This window comes from Zalophus californianus, chromosome 16, assembly GCF_009762305.2.
Source record: "Zalophus californianus isolate mZalCal1 chromosome 16, mZalCal1.pri.v2, whole genome shotgun sequence".
NCBI lineage: Eukaryota > Metazoa > Chordata > Mammalia > Carnivora > Otariidae > Zalophus > Zalophus californianus.
In genome coordinates this window covers 36167915-36187178 of record NC_045610.1, presented here as the reverse complement: position 1 = coordinate 36187178, position 19264 = coordinate 36167915, and the positions used below count along the sequence as shown (strand labels likewise).

At 48.4% G+C, this 19264-nt stretch overlaps 1 protein-coding gene across 1 annotated transcript in view; it reads right to left on the bottom strand.

Annotated features, from left to right (window-relative positions):
- FAM117A (family with sequence similarity 117 member A) overlaps positions 1-19264 on the bottom strand; it is a 43348-nt gene that overhangs the window by 23861 nt on the left and 223 nt on the right. The window lies entirely within an intron of this gene.

The window sequence follows — 19264 nt, the reverse complement described above, 5'->3', positions numbered from 1 at the left end:
AAAAAAAAAAAAAAAAAGGTGGGGTAAAGGAGCCTAGAAAAGGATTCAGCCCAGAAAAGACGCACAGAAAGAGTTCCAGCCACACTGTCCTTTGGGAAGGTGTACTTCTTTAGCGTCAAAGCTTTGACCGGTGACAGCCTAACCCAGCACGGACGCTGCCTTGAGGAAACGGTGGAGAGGCGGCTTACATGTGCCTGTGCTGCCCAGGGGGCCCTAGCTCAGCTGGGAACGTCCCCGAAGAAATCTCACAAGCAAGTGTAGTTGAAATGGGACCTCCTGGGCTTCTCCCTCATGGATATCCCGGAAAGATCTGGGGATTGGGTTCCGCCCTGCCATTGTGTGATTATGGTCAACGAAGAAGCGTTGAGAAGTCACAACGGTTGCTTGTGGTTGGAAGCTGAACTGGTTTCATTTCTGGAAAGTACCCCTCTCAGATTTGGGAAACAGGGGGAGGGCAAGAGGACAATCAGCTCCCCTATCTGAGAAGGGACGCCCAGATCATGACGGGCCGTGACAAAGCAGCAGGCTGCCGGGGCACCGGCTGGGTGCCTGCAGGAGGGTGGAGTGTCCTGTTTACAGCGCTGTGGGGTATTATCGGCCCATCGCATGCAGCAGCCTCCACAGCCCAACCACCTGGCGAAGTACCCTGGCACGGGGCCAGGCCATTTCACCATGCAGCTGAGTAGTGGCGGATGCTTGGGTTCTTGGGCAACAGCAAATGGAAAAAACAAAACAAAACAGCACACACCGGAGATAAGAAGCCTTAGGTGCTATCTTCCAGAGCCACTCGGTTCTGTTTCCCAACTGCTGCATTTGTATGGCTGTGGGGACAGGAGCTCTGAGGGCAGAGGGCCGGCGGTCGGGTGTCTGTGCGTTGGGGGAGGAGTTCCAAGAGCAGAAAGCAAAGAGCAGACAAAACACTGGACCGAGAGCGGCCAAGAGGGGCCTGGCGCACCACCATGGACCGACTGATTCCTCTGATGAGCAGATTCTGAGCGCCCAGGCCGAGCCAACCTATAAGCACTGGTGACACAGGAGGAGCACCCGAAGCTGCTGACGGGGGTGAAGTGTGCAAGGCCACGGTAATCCCTAGGGGCCAGGCTACCAGACACAACTCCCGGGGGTCCCCCCAGCTAATGCCACTTCGGAAGGCCCACCAAACCGTCTCTGCGGCTCCCTCCTCTCCCCGGTTCAGGCCTGACCACCGCGGCAAACCCTCACCCCAGGAACCCAGAGGAGGATGACAACAGTCAGAAGAAGCGCAGGACGGGGGTCAGGGGAAGGCAGCAGATGATGCAGGAAGTGCGGCTTTCGGGGCTGCCTTTCTCAGCTTGGCCAGAGATAGAGTGTGCGGTGGAAGTTTGGCAGCTTACAAGGAGAAAGCAGCCGCTGGCCAAAGGGTCCCAGCTGGGCATCTGGGGGGTGGGGGGGGGGCGGACGTCACTCACGTTACCACCTTTGAAGCAATGTAGAAGCCTGGGAAATGAGACAAGGCTACTCTCCCCCACCCTCCATTAACACGAGGCCCAGTGATCCCAAAATACCCAAGAAGGACTGCAGAAGGCAGAAAGACAGCCGATGAGATCATACGTGTGGCCCAAACTCAACAACTGGCTAGTCTAACAAGTGAGCTACGAGTCAGTCACTTTCTCACGTTGTTGGGCTTTGAAGCGTTATTAGCACTAGTCCCCTGCCTCTCCTCTTAAATAGAGCTCCCAGTACCAGCAGCTGTAACTATACTGGAGGAAATAAGAAAATGCACATGAGCAAAAACTGAGAAGTTAAAACTGCATGTCCCCGGCCCAGAGATCGCCTCCTGTCCACATCCTTCCTGATCTCTCCCCATGCACGCATGTATGCACATCTCTTTAATAAAATGAGATCCTATGATACATTGTTTTTCTGCAATCTGCTTGTTTCCGTCACTGATCTTCCTTCAGAAAGAGGAGCAGGCAGGGGCGGGGCAGTCTAGGAAGCTGCGGCCGGGCACAAGGCTGGCCATCAAGGGAGCAGGCCCTGCCCTGTCCCGCTCCCCCCCCCACCCCCAGCTATGATGCAGCACTTCTGCTGGGGGCCAGGCGGGAGGGGGATATGTTAATCTGGAGAGAAGCCAAGTAAACCAGGGAATCAGAATTTCTAAACATTTCCCCAATAACAGAATGGCAGTAAGGAGGGGAAGTTCCTTCCAGCAGCTTGATAGGGATTCTTTTTCCATTTCAGTCTCTGTGTCGGGATTAAACACTGTAGGCGGTCTTCTGAGCAACCTGTGGTCCAGTGCCACTGAGCTGCTTAACTCAGGGACGTGTGGGTTTGGGAGGGAAGTTGTGGTCAAACTGAAATCCCCAATGTGACCATACAAGAGTCAGAAGCCCTCCTTGGAAAGCCCAAGGAGACCCCATCCATCCCAGCTAGGAAAATTACACCTGGGGCTTTAAACTCAACACCAAGCAGAGAGCTCACTTCAGCCACAACAGGGAGAAAAAGCTACAGAAACTAGAGTTAAAAAGAAAGAAGGAAAGAAGAGGAACGTTACATTTCCCGGACCAAGGAGGCTTATCTAAAGAGACAAGAGTGATGATAGTTGTATACGCATGTAAAACTACTCAGCCAGCCTCTCAATTAATTGCTAATTCCACGGTTAAGTGTGCATCTCACGTGAAAGCATTTCTGGCCCTGTGTCTGACTTCCCAGCACGCAGACCACATCTATGGGAAGCCGGAGAGAAGGGCCAGAAGAAACCCATCTAGAGAGGTCACTGTGCAGAAAACAATAAAGAATATGCTCTTTGCATCAGCGAGGGAAAAGGGTTATCCCAAGTGTGTGTGCGCAGACGTGTGTGTGTATAAAGAGTAGACAACAGTTATTTAGACGGTTGTTCAATTCTCAAGAAGCTGCAGTTAGAAGAAAAGGAAGTGGTGTGAACTTTTCACCTTTTATCTGAATTCTCTGAAGAGTTCTGTAGGATTTCAACATCCTTAAAACAAAACAAAATACTAGCAGTTAGTGATTGGAGCATGCTTTCCTTTGGGAGCCACTTGGCCTCTGCAAGAATAGCATAAATAGCACATAGCCTAGCCCTCTCCGTCTTAAAAAAAAAAAAAAACAAAACAAAACATAAAAAAACCCACCCATGGTTATTTGGGAGCGACGAATCTCTGGGTGGCCTATAAACTCAGAGGACAGGCATAAACCCTTCAGTATCTCCACTTCTCCCAACAGTCTGATTCCTATCAAGTCAAGAAGAAATCACAACATCCAGTCAGCTCTCAGGTAGTCTTGTAAGATAAGTGAGGGGGAGGAAGAACCAGAGATCAAGGAGGTTCATCTACAATAAACCCCGTGAGAGGACATGTGTGATTGAAACTCGCTGATTCCTGCTCTGAAGGTGTGCACCCTATACTCGCGTGAACTCATCCATGGAAGAGGATGCAGAGCTTCCAAGGGGTCACAGGTGGGGGCCTGTGATGCACCCTCAAGTAAAGAGGTGAACTGATTTCTCCAGGGCCACAGAGCAAACGGAGATGCAGATCTTTGTTCCCCAGAAGACTTGTGAGAATAGAATTCCCACCCCTGTGTTCCACTGTCAGACTCAATCATCATGACCACCTGGCTGCTTTGGTTCAGGAACTAGTTCACGGGTTGGAAGAGTTCTAGTCCTTTCCCTTGCTAGGAATCAGGGTGCTCATTCCTGGGTCTCAGGGAACACTGTTTTACCCACTGGGCATCTTGGATGGGTCAAGGGGGAGAAGAAAACAATTAAAAAATGAGATTCCTTTTTTAGTGAGGAGAGTGGAAACTGTGTGAAAGGAAGAAAAGGAAATGAGAACAGAATTACAGCTAACTCCCAAATAGTCAAAATAATTTCTGCTTTGTGAACCAACTAGGACTTATTTTTAGCTCCATCCAGCCTGCCTTCCCCTGACCTGAAGCAAACTGCTAGAAGCAATATATGTGTAAGCAACTATTACTCAATTACCAATACCAAGTCACACAACATACCTAGTCTTTGACAGAATTTGATTGACCCTGTTTTGTTGCCTTCCCCCCAACCTATGATTCCAAACCCAAAAGAAAAAAATTTTTATTCCTCTTTTGAACTTCTCATGTCCATAAATGCTAATTCAGAACTAGCCTTATGCAACCCCAAAGTAATCTCTTAGGAAGAGTCATCAGTGGGTGCCAAACCACTGGAAGAAACATTGTAGGGAACAGAATTTTTAAATAATGCCAAAGTATCACCCCATAAACCACTTATTAAAAGAATAATGTAGTTTTACAGTGGGAAGTCTGGTGGTCACCACCTCAAGTGATCAAGTTTAGCCTTTACTTGTAAAGGACACTCTGACCTAATATACCTCCTAAAGTGATATAAAATACACAGCTTCACCCACGAAATGTTCTTGCTAGAAATGTTTTACCAGAATCAAATCAGGCCCCAGACCTAACTTTCCACTTGCAGGAAATACAGGGGATAGAGGAGCAAGTTAAATGTCACCATGAAAAAACACCCAGAAAAATCCAGAATGTGGGACAGCTAGAAGGCAGAACTGGTCCATGCTGATTTGCAAAGTCATTAAAAACCAAAAACACGAGTGGAAGGGGAATTCTAGATAAACTTTTTAAAAAGACGTAACTGGGGCACCTGGGTGGCTGAGCTGGTTAAGCGTCTGCCTTCGGTTCAGGTCATGATCTCAGGGTCCTGGGATTGAGCCCCGCATCGGGCTCCCTGCTCAGTGGGGAGTCTGCTTCTGCCTCTCCCGCTGCCACTCCCCCTGCTTGTGCTCTCTCGCTCTCTCAAATAAGTAAATAAAATCTTTTAAAAAAATAAATAAATAAGAAGATATAACCAAACGAGAGTCTTTACTGGATTCTGGCTCAAAGACAAAAACAAGGGGCACCTGGCTGTCTCAGTCAGTAGAGCATGTGACTCCTGATCTCAGAGTTGTAAGCCCCAGCCCCATATTGGGTGTTGAGATTGCTTTAAAAAAAATAAAAATCTTAAAAAAAAAAAAGAGCAATCAGAGGGGAAATTTGAAAAGGGACTGGATACTAGATGATATGGGATTATAGATAATTTCTTCAGGGTAATAATGATATTGTGATTATGTAGAAGAATGGTCTTATTCTCAGGAGATACCATTGTGGTTAAGGGCAAAAAGTGTCATGATATTTGTCATTTATTTTCAAACAGTTCAAAACAAATAAACAAAACACACATACAGATGCACATATAAGTCTAGACACACACATATGTAACACCCAGAAGGAGAGAAGAGAAATTTGACAGCTGTAGGCAAAAAGTTATCGATGAGTCTATGTGAAAGATAAATGGGTATGCATTGTGCTTATAACTTTTCTGTAGGTTTGAAATTCTTCCAAAATAAAGTTGTGAGAGAAAAAAAAAAGCACTGGCTTAATTTGGGAAGACGGAAATTCAATTCACTACTCAGCAAGGATCTAAACCCTTTAGCGTTTCAATCTTGGCAGGGTTGTAGCCAAATTCAATTGGGTCACTGCTCTGGACTTCTAATTTGGGGAAAAGGAAGGTGGGCAGGAAGAAACGAAACAGTGAATGAAGCTTAAACTGAGGCAAGGAATTGAAAGATGTAAATCAGGACAAGGTAGAATAAAGATACCAAATGAAGGAGGTGATGTTAAATTAAGAAAGGTCACGTCATCCCGGGAGCAAGACCAAGACTGTGGGCAGAATGAAAGGGCTCCTACAGGTCCAGAAACACAGCTGGAACTGGACAGAACCTTGGCTATGCCCAGGAAAGTTAGCACTGGGCGTTCATTGGCCATTATTGCTCTGCCACAGGAATGCAGAAACCAGTGAGATCTCACAGAAGATGGGTAAACATGGCTGACAGGAAGGTAGGTAGGTCCCAGGGAACGGTGAAAGGACGTAGAATCTATCAGTCTTCTGTGTGGATGCAAAAATGAAGGGAAGGAAACAGACTTTAGTTAGAATAGGAGAGAGTCTAGCTAGATAAAAGGAAGACCTTGCTGATCACAATCAGGTGAGGAAGACTTGTAGAGTCTGCCCCTGAACAGCTCTGGGGAGAGAGAATGACACGTCCCCCAATGTCTCATTAGTTCCCCCGCCCCACTGCCCCCGGCCCCCGGAAGACAGGGAAGTGCCGCAGAGGAGTCTGAGCCTCCTCTAGTTCTAGAATTCCCCAACTCTTATTGAAGGGTAAATAAGAGACGGCCACTGACCGATTCAGCTAAATGGAAAGCTCAGGGCCCATGCTAATATCTAGGGCAAAATAAGTTCAGTGGGAAGGTGGTGTAGGCACAAATTGAAAAGGAGATTTGCCTTACCTAGGCTGATCAGACAGCTGTGCCATGGGCTCCCAGACCAAGCAGGAGGGTATAAACAGCGCTCAATTTACCTGTGGCTAGCCACAGGCAGAATGGCTGATCACATGACTGGGCAAGCAGACATGAGAGCTCAGAGGGCAGGTCTGCTCACCGGCTACACCTCACTAAGTTGGAACCTGTCAGGTCATCCGCTCTTAACACTGACTCAGGTTCATTTTGCTTGGGGCTGAGGGGTGGGGAGGGGGGCTCATAAGTAGCAATTGCTCAATTATTCAGGACCAGGAAGTTATGGTCACAGGATCTGCTTTGCCTTCAGGGTCTAAAATCCTATTAGGGTCACTCTGCCCAGGCGTGACCGCTTTGCCAAGCTGTGTGGACCATGCTGTCCCACTTGCAGAAAGCCTTCTCTGGTTACCTCCATCTCCTTCTGCAAGTTCTACTGTGTCCCCGGCTGCAAAGGGGAGACACCCAAGAGTCCGCTACATCCCACCTAGTGGTTCCCTACCTGGCCTCTGACATCCTGGACCTGAGCCAGCCTGACCTCAAATCCCAGGCAAATTCCCAGGCCGTCGTCCTAGCAGTGGAAAAACCTCAAAGCGTGCCGGGCAACCTTCCAGGGCAGCCCCTTTGCTGTAGCCCCTGGTCTTGCCAGTTGTTCCGAGATTCAAAGGTGATGCAGTGCCTCCAGGATAAACCTCTTCTGAAAAGCAAAATCAGATGGCCCCTCCAGAAACAGCCTTGAAAGGTATGACATTGGGAAGGTTTTTCCTATCATCAGTGTATGCCCGAGACCACTGAGGACTTCAGTGCAGAAGGACACTTGTCAGGTCACCTCTCTCCATGTCCTTCCGGAGGTAGAGGTGGACAGGACAACACACATCACTGGAGGGTAAGTTATACCCCCTCCGCAAAGTACACGAAGGGCTTTGTGTCTGCTCTTAAATCAAGGGCTTAACAGTACTAGTCTCTTCTTTTACAAGTCAGACAAAGAAAAGGCTTAGCCTCCTGAAACAAAGGAGAATTTGATCCAGGGAAACAGAGTGGGAGGTTCATTACCATGACATCCTATCTATACGTCTAAGTAGCAGAATGCCGCTGCTGCCATGCCGTCTAAGTAGACTGCTTTGGCCATTTGCACACCTCCACGCTGCACACGACCCACCAGGAATCAGGGGGGCAGCCTTTCCTCATCCTCCTGCACCTTGTTCTGCCCCTGGATGTCATCCACCCGGCACTTCTGTTGGGGTAGGACAGAGCCAGGAAGAACCAGAGAATTGTGGCAATAGCCTATATAACATGATAACTGCCTAAAGACAAGCAATCTAAGTATATATAAGCTGGGGTAATAATATAGTAAGTGCTCACAGGTCTCTTTTCACATAACTGGCTGGAGCCCATGGGAAAAAAAAACCCTTTGAAGCCAACTTAACCACAATCTCATGGCTCTAGGGTGGCTGCCCGGGAGGCACTGCAGATAAAGGACACATGCTAAAATGAAAGATTTTCAAAAACTGTTCTGTTAAGAAGCAGAGTAAGACTCATTTACTCAACCCTAATTCTGGAAGCTGGGGGGAAATACCAGTAAGTGAAACTGTCAGGAACGATTCAAGTGCCTTCCAGGAGCACAGAGAGATGTAGGACGTGTGGTTTGGTGTTAGAGCAAAGGGGCCAGGAAACAAACAGCAGTGTCTGAAGCTCTCCCTCAACCAGCTGAGCAGGATGATCAGATCCCTCCCCGGGCCCTGTGCTTAGCAGTTTTCCCCGACTGACGAGTCCTCCCTCCGTGTACACAGTTGTAACTCTCGTCCACTTGGTAAGACGTGTCACACGGAACCACAAGAACGTCCTCCCTTGGGCTCCTGTCCCTCCACAAGCAGACTGGTGCACAGCCGAGAAAGCTGTCTGGCCTGGGCCCACCCTCTAGCCTTGCTCTCTACGCCGAACCTGACTGCTTTTTGCCTGTCCATCTCTGACATAAAAACTCGAACTAGAATTACTCCGTGGCTCTGGCACAAGAGGCTTCTGATCTCATGCTCTTTAAGAAATGTAGAGAGTTGAGTGAAGAGCAGAGTAAAAGTGTTCCTTAGAATAGGGAAGCAGCTGTCCCGAGAAGGTACCTGGACATCCTGAGTGTGCTTGGCGTGCTTCGGCAGACTGCTGCACGCCGGCTGACCCCTGCTGGGTCAGTGCGGGGCCTGCACGAGGCGCAGGCACACCCCAGCAGGTCCCCCGATCGTTCCTGGCATCTGATGCCCCCCTGGTCCAGCTCAGGGAGTCAGGGCAAGCCGCAGTCTAGGCTCCTGAGGGGCGGCCTACCACAATGGTCAGTCCCTGGGCCCAAATCCTGCCTCAGCCCCAGTGTGCTATGTGAACTCAGGTCACTTGACTTCTCTGGGCTTCAGTTTTGCTGTCTGTTAAACGGGGAGAATAAGAGATGTTGTAAGAGGAAGAGGAGAGAACTTCCACTCTCAAGAATTCCTGGTTCCGTCAAATTAGTCTAGCATGTACTCATTTTTTAAACTTTTTATTTGGAAGTAATTTCAAATGTCCAGATACGAGAACAAGAGCAGGACATATAACCTTGACCCAGATTTGCCTTTGGGCAAACATTTGTCCCACCTGCTTTGTCATTTGCTTTCCTTCACGTGCACTTTTTCACACACGTGCTCACACGCGGCACCTACATGCTCACTCACACTCAAGACACACACTCATACACACTCACATTCAGATAAACACGCGTACTGTCCTCTGTTGGGTTTTTGTGTGGTGTTGTTTGAAAACAAAGACGTACAGGAGGGTGGGAGGTTCGAGATAAAATGCCAACAAAGGGGGGCCTTGCTATTTCGAGATGGGTCCACTGCTCCTCTCCCTCCTCCCTGCCCCCAAGGCAGACGGCTAGTGCTGGGGCCCTGGCTCAGGGATGAACCGTTACATGGACAGGGACCAGAAAAAGTACTTGACACAGAAGAGAGCTGGTTACTCTCCTTTAAACAACAAAAACCACAAAAAACAACAACAAAGCATTGATATGAACCATGGAAATAGCTTTATTATACAGAATTGTTTTTTATAATGTTTGTTATAATGGGATTTTAACTTATGAAGTCTGAGAAGTAACAGGCAAAGGAAGGATACACATAAGCATATGGTTATCGGGCCATTCAAGAATTCTATACAAAATCCGATTTTGTAGGAGAGGTAAGTGGGTAAGAGCTGCCTGGAACTCTCTCGGGGAGGGGGTGGAGGGCTAGGTAACCTCTGTGAGGCAGGCCAGGCAATTTCTCCATGATACCAAGTCCCGAGATGGAGCCTTCTTCTGAGTTCAAGTCCCCGCTAGTCCCCTTTACTGGGCACACACTTGTCTCATAAAAGCATTACCATGTATCATAGTGACTCTACTCCCACTTAACCTAAAGCTAGGAGGAGGAGACATACTCAAATAGAGCAGGGCAGGGAGGGTGGGGGTGGTTTGCACCAGGGGTTCCCTACATGGAAGACTAAGCTGTCATCATGATGCCATGCCACCTGAACCTACCCCCCAGCAGAGGATTGCACCACCCACATTTATTCCCAGGTGCTTTTTGGGGTTCCACAGAGTCACACCTAAGAAAGACACCCTTTCCTATAAGCTCCATCTTGGAGGTATCTTCCTGACATGGGCCCAAGCCCAGTAACCATGACAATGACCCCACTTAAAAGCAGGAAAAACCTTCCTGCCTCCTGGGCCTGTCTGTCCCTGGTTAACTTCTCATTCTACCTGGAAATTGCGTATCTCAAACCAGTGGGAGGTACTCAAAGCCGCCACCATATCACACATTTAATGTAATAACTGTCACCTTCCAATTAGCCACACCAAGTGAATAGTCACCTAGAGGGTGCTGAAGAAACAACAGACTTCTTTGCAGCCCATTTTCCTTTCCAATTTTCTTTTGGTCAACTGAACAGATGAATTTTTGCTCCTGGAATACGGGCATACAAGCCGAAGGGAAACATGGGCTGGGCGTGTGCTGGGCAGGCAGCATAGAGGATGCCAGCTCGGGAGGAAATTCACAAGGGACTCGCCACACATATGTGGGAAGAGCCCTGGGATCAGGAGCAAAAGGGCTTTATAGTCACACGGTCCTGGGCAAGTCACTTCCTTTCTAGGCCTCACTTTAAACTTATCTGTGAAAACAAGTCAATGCCACCTGCACCTGCACGACTGTCAGGCAAATGAATGAGAAATCCTGACCAGGAGCAACAGAGAGCTAAATGAATGGAACACACTGTTAAAACTAAAGCTATCTATATGCTCAACTTCCCCGAAAAATACAAAAATTTGTTGGGATTCCCAGGCTCTTTCCACCGAAGCAGCTGTTTTTGCCTTCTCCTGCGAACACAGAACTCCCCAGGATTGCGGTTCCAGTGAGAGAGAGTCCAGGCGCTACTCTCAGCAGTAAGAAGTGCACGCACCACATGGGTGTGACTCGCACTGCCTTCTTCCCAATCTCTGCATCGGACTCTGGCTGCATCCCCTCAGTCTCGCCAAATGCCATCCAGCCCCACCCTCAACCCTGGCTTGTCATATCTGATGGGTATGAGTTACAAAGACAATCCCCAAACAGAGGCCGTGCGGCAGGTGTTCAGCCAGCTTGCAGGTGTGGGGCAGGGAGCGCACGTGTTATCAGCGGTGGTTCTCTCAAAGCGGTGTGGGCGATCAAACACGCACTGAGCACAGAAAACTAGTAAAGGAAAGGCAGTGTGTGGGGCAGGGAAGAGGAGAAAGGAGGGCGAGGTAAGAGAAGCTGTCTTTCCTTCCTCTCAATTGCAGTTTTACTCTGTTCAAAGTTACCCCCAGCTGGACAGGTTTAGAAAACAATTTGACTAAGCCGCCAGGTCCATGGTTGGCAACCTGAACAAAGGGGCAACGTGGGCTCCATGGATGACAGTGTATGTGTCCAGGGCGTGGGGAATGCTAATGAGCATCTCTTTCCAGCATTTCCCAACTCGCGGTGTGGGGAGAGAAGGAGAAACAGGATGGTGCCTGGCTTGGGAAAGGGGGCTTTCAGCCCAATCACACCTCTAGATGAAGCCTGAAGCCCCACTAGGGCCCATAGCCCGTAGACAGTTCTGCTCCCTAGCCTAGAAAAGTCACTGATTCAGATTTCGTTTTTTTGCTTCCCTTTGCTATACATTAGCCTACTAGGAATTTGGTGTAAATCTGCCTGGAGTGAAAGGACATGCAGTATTCATCTCACTTTCCTTGGCCTGTCACCCATATCCACTTCTAAGCCTAAAGCCAGGTAGTCCGGCTTTTTTTTTTTTTTTTTTTTTAAACAAAATCCTAAATGTTGGCTGTTTCCATGGATCCACCTGGTAACTAACTGCCCAAGCTCACCCTCTGGCTTTAAGTGTGAGGGGAAGGGAACCTACAGGCCTAGCAATGACATCCATGGAAATGCCACGTCTTTGCCACCAGCTGGGCTTCAAGCCCAATGACCAAGATGAATAGGAGACCAGTGATTTAAAGAGAGAGAGAACACTAACACTTCGGGGGGTGGGGGTGGGGTGGGGAGAGGTTGCCTTGGAAGTGGCTGCAGAGAGGTATTATAAAGGGGGCACAGTGTGTGGGGACCAGAAGTGGGAAAAACCATTTCAAGTGAGACTGGGGGAAGTGTGGCTCACTCTCCCCACCCCTGCTGCCTTTCCAGCAACTCAATCCAACAAGTATTTATTGAGCACGACACTCCCCATCTGCCCTGGCCCTCCCTCTGCAAAAACACTCAAATCTGTTCAAGCTGCAGGGTGAGTTCCATTGCACTTGAACTTGAAACATGAGGTGCCTACCTTTTAAAAAGGCAGGCACACAATTTGCAGCACGGGCTGAAGGGACTAAAGAGATGAGAAAGTGAAGAAACACAGCTGACCAGACAGGGCCACACCAATGCCACTTTTGAAAGGGAAAGGAAAAGAGAAGAGTAAAAACTTAATTTAACCTTAGGGAGAATTAATACACTGGCCAATTGGGTGGGGGGAAAAAAAAGCTTACTGGAAATATCCCGGTTAATTCTCCAATTAACCCTACTTAACATGAAAGGAATAAATATTCCTTTATTCTATGCCTCCTCCAGCTTGAATTAAATTTTATCCATTGGTGGACATGTTAGTCATTTTGCTTTTAGAGTCCTATGTTTATCCTACCTTTCCCTCTTAAGGAGGTGAGACCTCAGTGCTCTCCTGCATGTTTTCATTGAGGATCAGATGACAGGGGATTCAGGTAACAGAGCTGGGGAGGGACTAGACCTATGCTTATTGGCATAGTTCTCTCCAGCTTAAAAAGCCACCCTCCATTCACAAGATAGGGAGCTCAGGGTCTGAGAAGAGGCATCCCAGACTTAGAACTCTGCCCTGCCAAATACTAAGAAGCCACATCCAGGCGGCCTCAGAGAAAAACTCCACCACCCCTAATCACAGACCTGCTGCTTCAGATCAACCAAAGCCCTCAGAGGAATCTTCCCAGGCCTCCCCCAACCTCCAACCCTTTTATGAGGGAGCTGGAAGCAGAGCAGAAACTGCTCATGGGCAGGCAGTGCTGAGCCCAAGGCCTGGCATCCATCCCCAATATCAGCCGGTTGGGGCACGTGAGCAGGGAAGGGGAGGTGTCCAGAGCCCCAACTTCAGTTCCAGGTTGCCCAAGGGCTAGAGCTAAAAGATTCCCTAATATGAAATACTTTGATAGCATTCTTTTAAGTTCATTAAAGCCACCCTTGGGGCGCCTGGGTGGCTCAGTCGTTAAGCATCTGCCTTAGGCTCAGGTCATGATCCCAGAGTCCCAGGATCGAGCCCCCGCTTCGGGCTCCCTGCTCAGCGGGAAGCCTGCTTCTCCCTCTCCCACTCCCCCTGCTTGTGTTCCCTTTCTGTCTCTCTCTGTCAAATAAATAAATAAAATCTTTAAAAAAAAAAAAAAGGCCACCCTTGATTGGCTGTGGTTTTCTGACACAGTAAAAGTCAACTGAGGCTTATTCGGGCCTGAGGATAAACATTTAAATGACTCCAAGCTGAGCATGCAGCTTTGTAGTGACCCTGAGGAAAAGTGTGGAGGAGGAGAGTGAAGCGCCAGGAAGAGTTTTCAAAACCAGGAGGTTTGGTGGGGACCCTGAGCTGGAGGCCTGAGAGTGGGGAGCCAGTGTAGAGAAATTCCCTCTAACCAGCTGTTCCCAAGAACACGGGCCCCTTCACAAGCTCCACACCGCTGGAGAGGAACTGGAGCACGGATAATTTATAACTTCAAATATAATCCAAAACTCTTTTCTCTCGGAGATCAGGATTTGTTTTTGACCTAACAATGTGAATAGATTTGGCTCGTGTTTGGTTAATTCATAACCCTGCAAACCAAATAATGGAGCCCTCTATGAAGACTCAACTCAGCCCTCAGCTGGGGCGGGGCTGGAGGGCGACCAGGTTTCTCACTCATCTTTTGTCTGTTTCCACTCTTCCTGGCCCCTCTTCTATCCACCTCAAAGTGGGGCAAAACTTAGTAACCCACAAAGAGATTGTCCACTTCCACTCAACAAACGTGCTGGTGGGCACCCACCTTCACTCTGAACTGGAAAGGACACATAAGGTTTCTCCTTCCAGCCCCTTGAAAGGGCTCCAAACTGCCTGTAGAGCAAGGGTAAGCCCAGGCAAGACTAGGAAAGCACTGGAGCTGGTGTCAAATAGCATTTGAGAAGTGTGATAGTGTCAGTAAGATTTCAAAACCAGACCCGCCTCCAGAACATGTCACACCCTAAAGTGTGAATCCTTATGGCACAGTCTCTACGTGAGAGGTATAAAAATCCAGAGGAGGATGTTTGATTTTTTTTTTTTTTTTTTTTTAATAATCTCTACACCCAACGTGGGGCTCAAACTCACAACCTGGAGATCAAGAGTCATGTGCTCTACCAACTGAGCCAGCCAGGCGCCCTGAGGACACTTGATTTCTAACAGTTCCATGAAGATCAAGGAATACACTGAGTAACGTACAGAATTGTTGAATCCTTACGTTGTACAACTGAAACTAATATAACACCGTATATTAATTATGCTTTAATTAAAAAAAGAACAAGATCAAAGAATAGTGTGGTGTGGGTGCCCATCACACCATTCAGTATAAACTAGCCAAAAATATGGGTAAAGTGTTCTCTGCTATTAACGCCACCAACCACTTTGGCAACACTCACATGGCCACCAGAACTGGAAGTTTTGCAATCCTGCCCCAAATTTTCTGGAGATCCATCTATATTTGGAACCAGAGAGAATGATGTCCTCTTACCACCACACCCACTTTTGTTCTCACCCCTCCTCCACTGACCTCAAATGGTTTAAAATATCCTAGCTCTATGTTACACGAGTGGAGAACTTCCCATATATATAATCCTTTGCTATCCCAAACATGGAAGAACACATGGACCCATGCTCCTTTAGGGACCGACAGGATAAAGCAGTTAGGCACTGTGGCCCCCAAATTTCAAGGATGCTGTCACTGGTGATAAAAACATTTAAGACAGACTTCAGCAGTACATTTTGGGGACCACGTGCCTGGGGCAAGCAAAGCTGTCAAAAGCAAGTTAGCAGCATCAGGCTAAGCAGTGTTTAATGCTTCCCAAACAGAGGGTGCCTCAGTCACAGAGAATTCAAGGACGGTTGTAGCTCTTAAAGGATTTTAACTGCATCCCCGGGCTTCATTACAGCAAGATGGCTCCTTGGCATTGAGAAGCTGGACTGCTTCTGACACCAGCGTCCAGGAGGACCATGATTTGATGAGGGCTTTTTCTCAAGATCCCTAATAAGGGACCTCCTTAATGTGGTTCCAGACCTATCTAAACACCCATCCCCCAAGTACTAAGTTTTCAAAGCATTGCAAGGAAAGGAGTTTAATAATTACCAATAGCATGGCTAATAACAATGCTGCCTTATATTCACTGAAACGCCATCCTGGAGAACTGAATGGACGTCTGAAGTAAACCCATCCTACGTCCCTGTGGGGAAGCCAGCGTTTTAAGGCAGCCCCGACTACTGCCAGCTGTCAGTGATCGAGAAAAATCCCAAACAGGAGATAAACCTAAAGCCATTTCCAACTGATTTGAAATGTGTTCACTGCAGTTGTGGGTGTTTTGGGAGGGGTTCTGAGGGCAGGGGGTGCATATTTGCCTAACAGTCAAGCTTTTATGTAAATCCAAATTAGTTTATGTCTACTGAACACATGCCACCTGACAACGCAGGGGGCGGGGGCAGGGGGGCGGGGAGGCAGCCTCCATTCACATGTGCTGATCCTCCACAAAGACTGAGAACTGACTGGAAGCTGATGACCCCCCCCTTTTCTTTTCGCCTAAAACATGAGTGGGGATACAGGCTTGTCACTTTTCTTTACTCCCTTAGAATTTTCTGAGGAGATGTACACCACATGCATTGAAACTGACCTTTATATAGGAATAATGGTAAGGAACACTGTTTAAGACAAGGGTAGGCCAACTTTTCCTGTAAAGTGCCATGGTAGTAAATACTTGAAGCTTTGGGGGCCTTACGGTCTCTATCACAACTACTCAACTCTGTCACTGTCGTGAAAAAGCAGCCACAGACAATACTAAATGAAGGAGCATGGCTGAGTTCCAATAAAACTTTATTTACAAAAGCAGGCAGAGGCCTAGATTTGGCCTGCAGGCCATAACTGCCAACCCTGGGTTTAAGAAGGTTCTGCTGGGCAGAGGAGGTACAGAGGCAACATGTGGCTCCCCCAGCACCCAGCTGACCCCTGTGGGGCTGGTCCACTCTAGAGGAATTTGCAAAGCTGGATTAAACATTATCTTCATTCTAGAGATATGGAGACAGAGACACTAAACAGGATAGTTAAGACTGGAACCCAGAACAATTCACCTCCCAGTCCCGTTTTGTCCATCAGTAGTCCTGGAAGAACATAAAGTTAGCAGCCTCCAACTGACATAAGACACAAATGAGAATTTAATTAAAGGGGAAACTGCTGTAAGAAATGTATCCTGGGTTGCTATTCCCCATGGGTGGATCTTAGCTTTCTTAGACTTGACCTTCATTTTTCTCACTCTTCTCTTTTGCCTTCTACACCCCTAGCCCAGGCTCAGAAAAATGAAGCCATTCCTCACTTTATGAAGACATCCCTCATGGATGAATGGCCACAGAAGGTAAATCCTGTTCTTCACACCATCACCCTGTTTTTACAAGGTCTAATATATCTTGTCAGGAACACAACAGGGTGTGTGACAGAGATAACTGCACAGCCCTGAGCACTACGTCACTCTGGGATGGGAAAGAAACAGTGACGGCACCTAACTGTCCCTGAAACCCAGTCCCAGCTCACATGCCTTTTTAAACAGCTGGGTTCTGGAGCCCTGTTTAGAAAAGCTCATTTTAAAAGATGAGGGAATAAAACTGCAAGAGGCAGCCTTGAAATTCTGAAACTTGCAGTACTGGTTTCAGACCAACATGGGTTTGCTCTTTGAAGCCTGAAAGGCAATGGGTTTTGGCCAACAGTGCTCTCACCGTGGCTGGGTGGAGGGCAGAGTAATGACAGAAGCAGCCGCAAACACTGCTGGCACCTTCTAGGTGCCTCAGCACTTTATAACTGTTAACTCGGGATATAGTTATGATTCACATTCTGACAGATGAGGAAACTGAGGCACAGAAGTTAAGAAACTTCTTCCATGCCACACAGCTAGTAAATGGCAGAGCCTGGAATCAAAATTCAGGAATCCTGGGACCCAAAGCCAGGAGGATTCTCGTAAGGGTTTATGAATGTAAGGCGTTTCCTCCTATCGCAGGTACGCCGCTGGCCTAGAGGAAACCACTCCTGCCACTTCTCAAGTGCAAGGAATGGAAACAATCTGAACACACATAGAAAAGTTAACACATAGAAGACCCGATGTACTCCCAAACCAAAGGTCAGGTACAGCCCCTTAATGTCTGCTCACAAAGAAGTCCACAGGCTCAGACCCCTTTCTTTCCATCTTTCCTCTCTTCTGCCTCAATGAGAATCTATAGATAATCCCACCATATACCAGATTAAGTGCCTCATTAATGCCTCTGGGATACTTAAAGGTGGAGGAATAACCCATCAGCCCAATTCATACACAAAGGACCACTCAACTTGCCCTAAATCGTTCAACAAGTTATGCAGAACTCTAGCTTCCTACGATTTTTACCAGGATCTTTGGGCCCCTGGCCCTCTAAAAAGGGAGGGGCCATGTAAAGAACCCAGTTATCCAAACCTACACTCTTCTCCATTCCGCAGCACCCACCACGGTTTGCGCCTTTAATGTTAGTTCTATGGTAGACATAAAATAACTGCTCTTAAAATATGACTGCTATTAGATTTCCAGCTATAGCATAGGCAGGCTTTCTGTTGATTTCTACTAAAAGTGACTAAGGTTCTGGTCCTTGCTGTTCTACTAACTTCCCTGGACTCCAAGGAAGTCCAAACAAAACCAACAGGTTTGTAATCTTGTGGTTTGCTTTATAGCTCATGATAGGCATGAGTTTGGGCATTGCTCTGCTCTACAACACCAGATAGGCATACTTTGACTAGTTGGTCACCATCTTGCTACCAGACTTGACTACGTTTCTGTGTTCCAAGATGCAATGTTAACATTTACAATGAGGTCCAGATAGACTTGGACTTTCTACTTCAGAGACCCTTAATCCCATTCCTACCTAGAAAGGCAATGTGGCAGCTATACTTTCGGAGAGGGGGGTGTGCCGCAATGAAGCCTAGTAATCACAAAAAGCTCAAGAAACTCTGGTGTAGAGAATGTCATTAACCATTAGACGGTGGGGACCATGACTTCTGTACATTTGGTAGACTCTGAGGCTTTGGAAGTGTGCGATGATCTTTTTCACATCTGGTGTGAATCAAATGCAAGCCTCACTTTCAACTTATTGCCAACCTCCTCTGCAAGTAGGTTCCTTTTCCCATTCCTCACTGCCTGCCTTCGTGGGGGATCCATCACAGCTTTGAGTGTGAAAGCAAGGTTAATCTTGCTCCTCCCTAGTTTCCCCACACCCAGCACATCAAGCTGCTATTAAGACACCGTTTCAGGGCTGTTCAGAAAGTGGGGGTATTTGCCCTTGAGTGTAGCCCTCACTCCACTGCCACGTTGGCTGGCAATGCCCCAGACTAAACAGCCTTGGTGGGGGTAGGAGAGAAAGGCAGGGGGCACACTGCCCAGGCCCTATACACACACACCCACACGATAGTTGGAATGAGACAGCCATATTAAGCAGGTCAATGATCTGGGAACATACAACTTCTGGGTCACACCAAGAGGAATGTAGGAATCGGAGCGGAGCGTTTGTACCGTAGTAAAAGCCATTAAACTAAGCTATTCCAACAGCTCGGATGAAATCAGCTCCGGGAGGTGGCATAAAGGGAAGTGCACGTGAAGTGGGGGGGAAAGGAACTCTAGAACCGTAGAGCGGGATGCTGGAACCAAACTCAAGTTGGAGAAGTAACACATGGCTCCACGGGGCTCTCCTCCATGCCCCTCCCCCTCCCCGTGCAGACGTCCAGCGCCCACCGGCTCCTCGCTCCAGCGCCAGCCAGCACAGGGCGCCCCCATCACGCGCCACTCACTCCTTCCTCACACCTCGCTGCCACCCCTGCATCTTCCACTCACCCCCACACGACACCTCTGCCCACTTTTCGGTTACGCCCCCAAAGACAGCCTCCGTCTGCCCTGTCCCTCTCCTCACCTCCCGGCCCCGACTCCCTGCACACTCTGTCCCAGCGGTGGACCCAGCGTTCACCGCTCCTCGCTCTCGCTCCCTCCGCCCTCGCAGGCTTTGCGCGACCCCCTTTCTCTCCCCTCGCCCCCATCCACTTTCCCCTCACGCTTCTCCCCGTACCCCTCCCCCCCGTCACGCGCCCCCCCTCCCCCAACGGCTCCTCCCC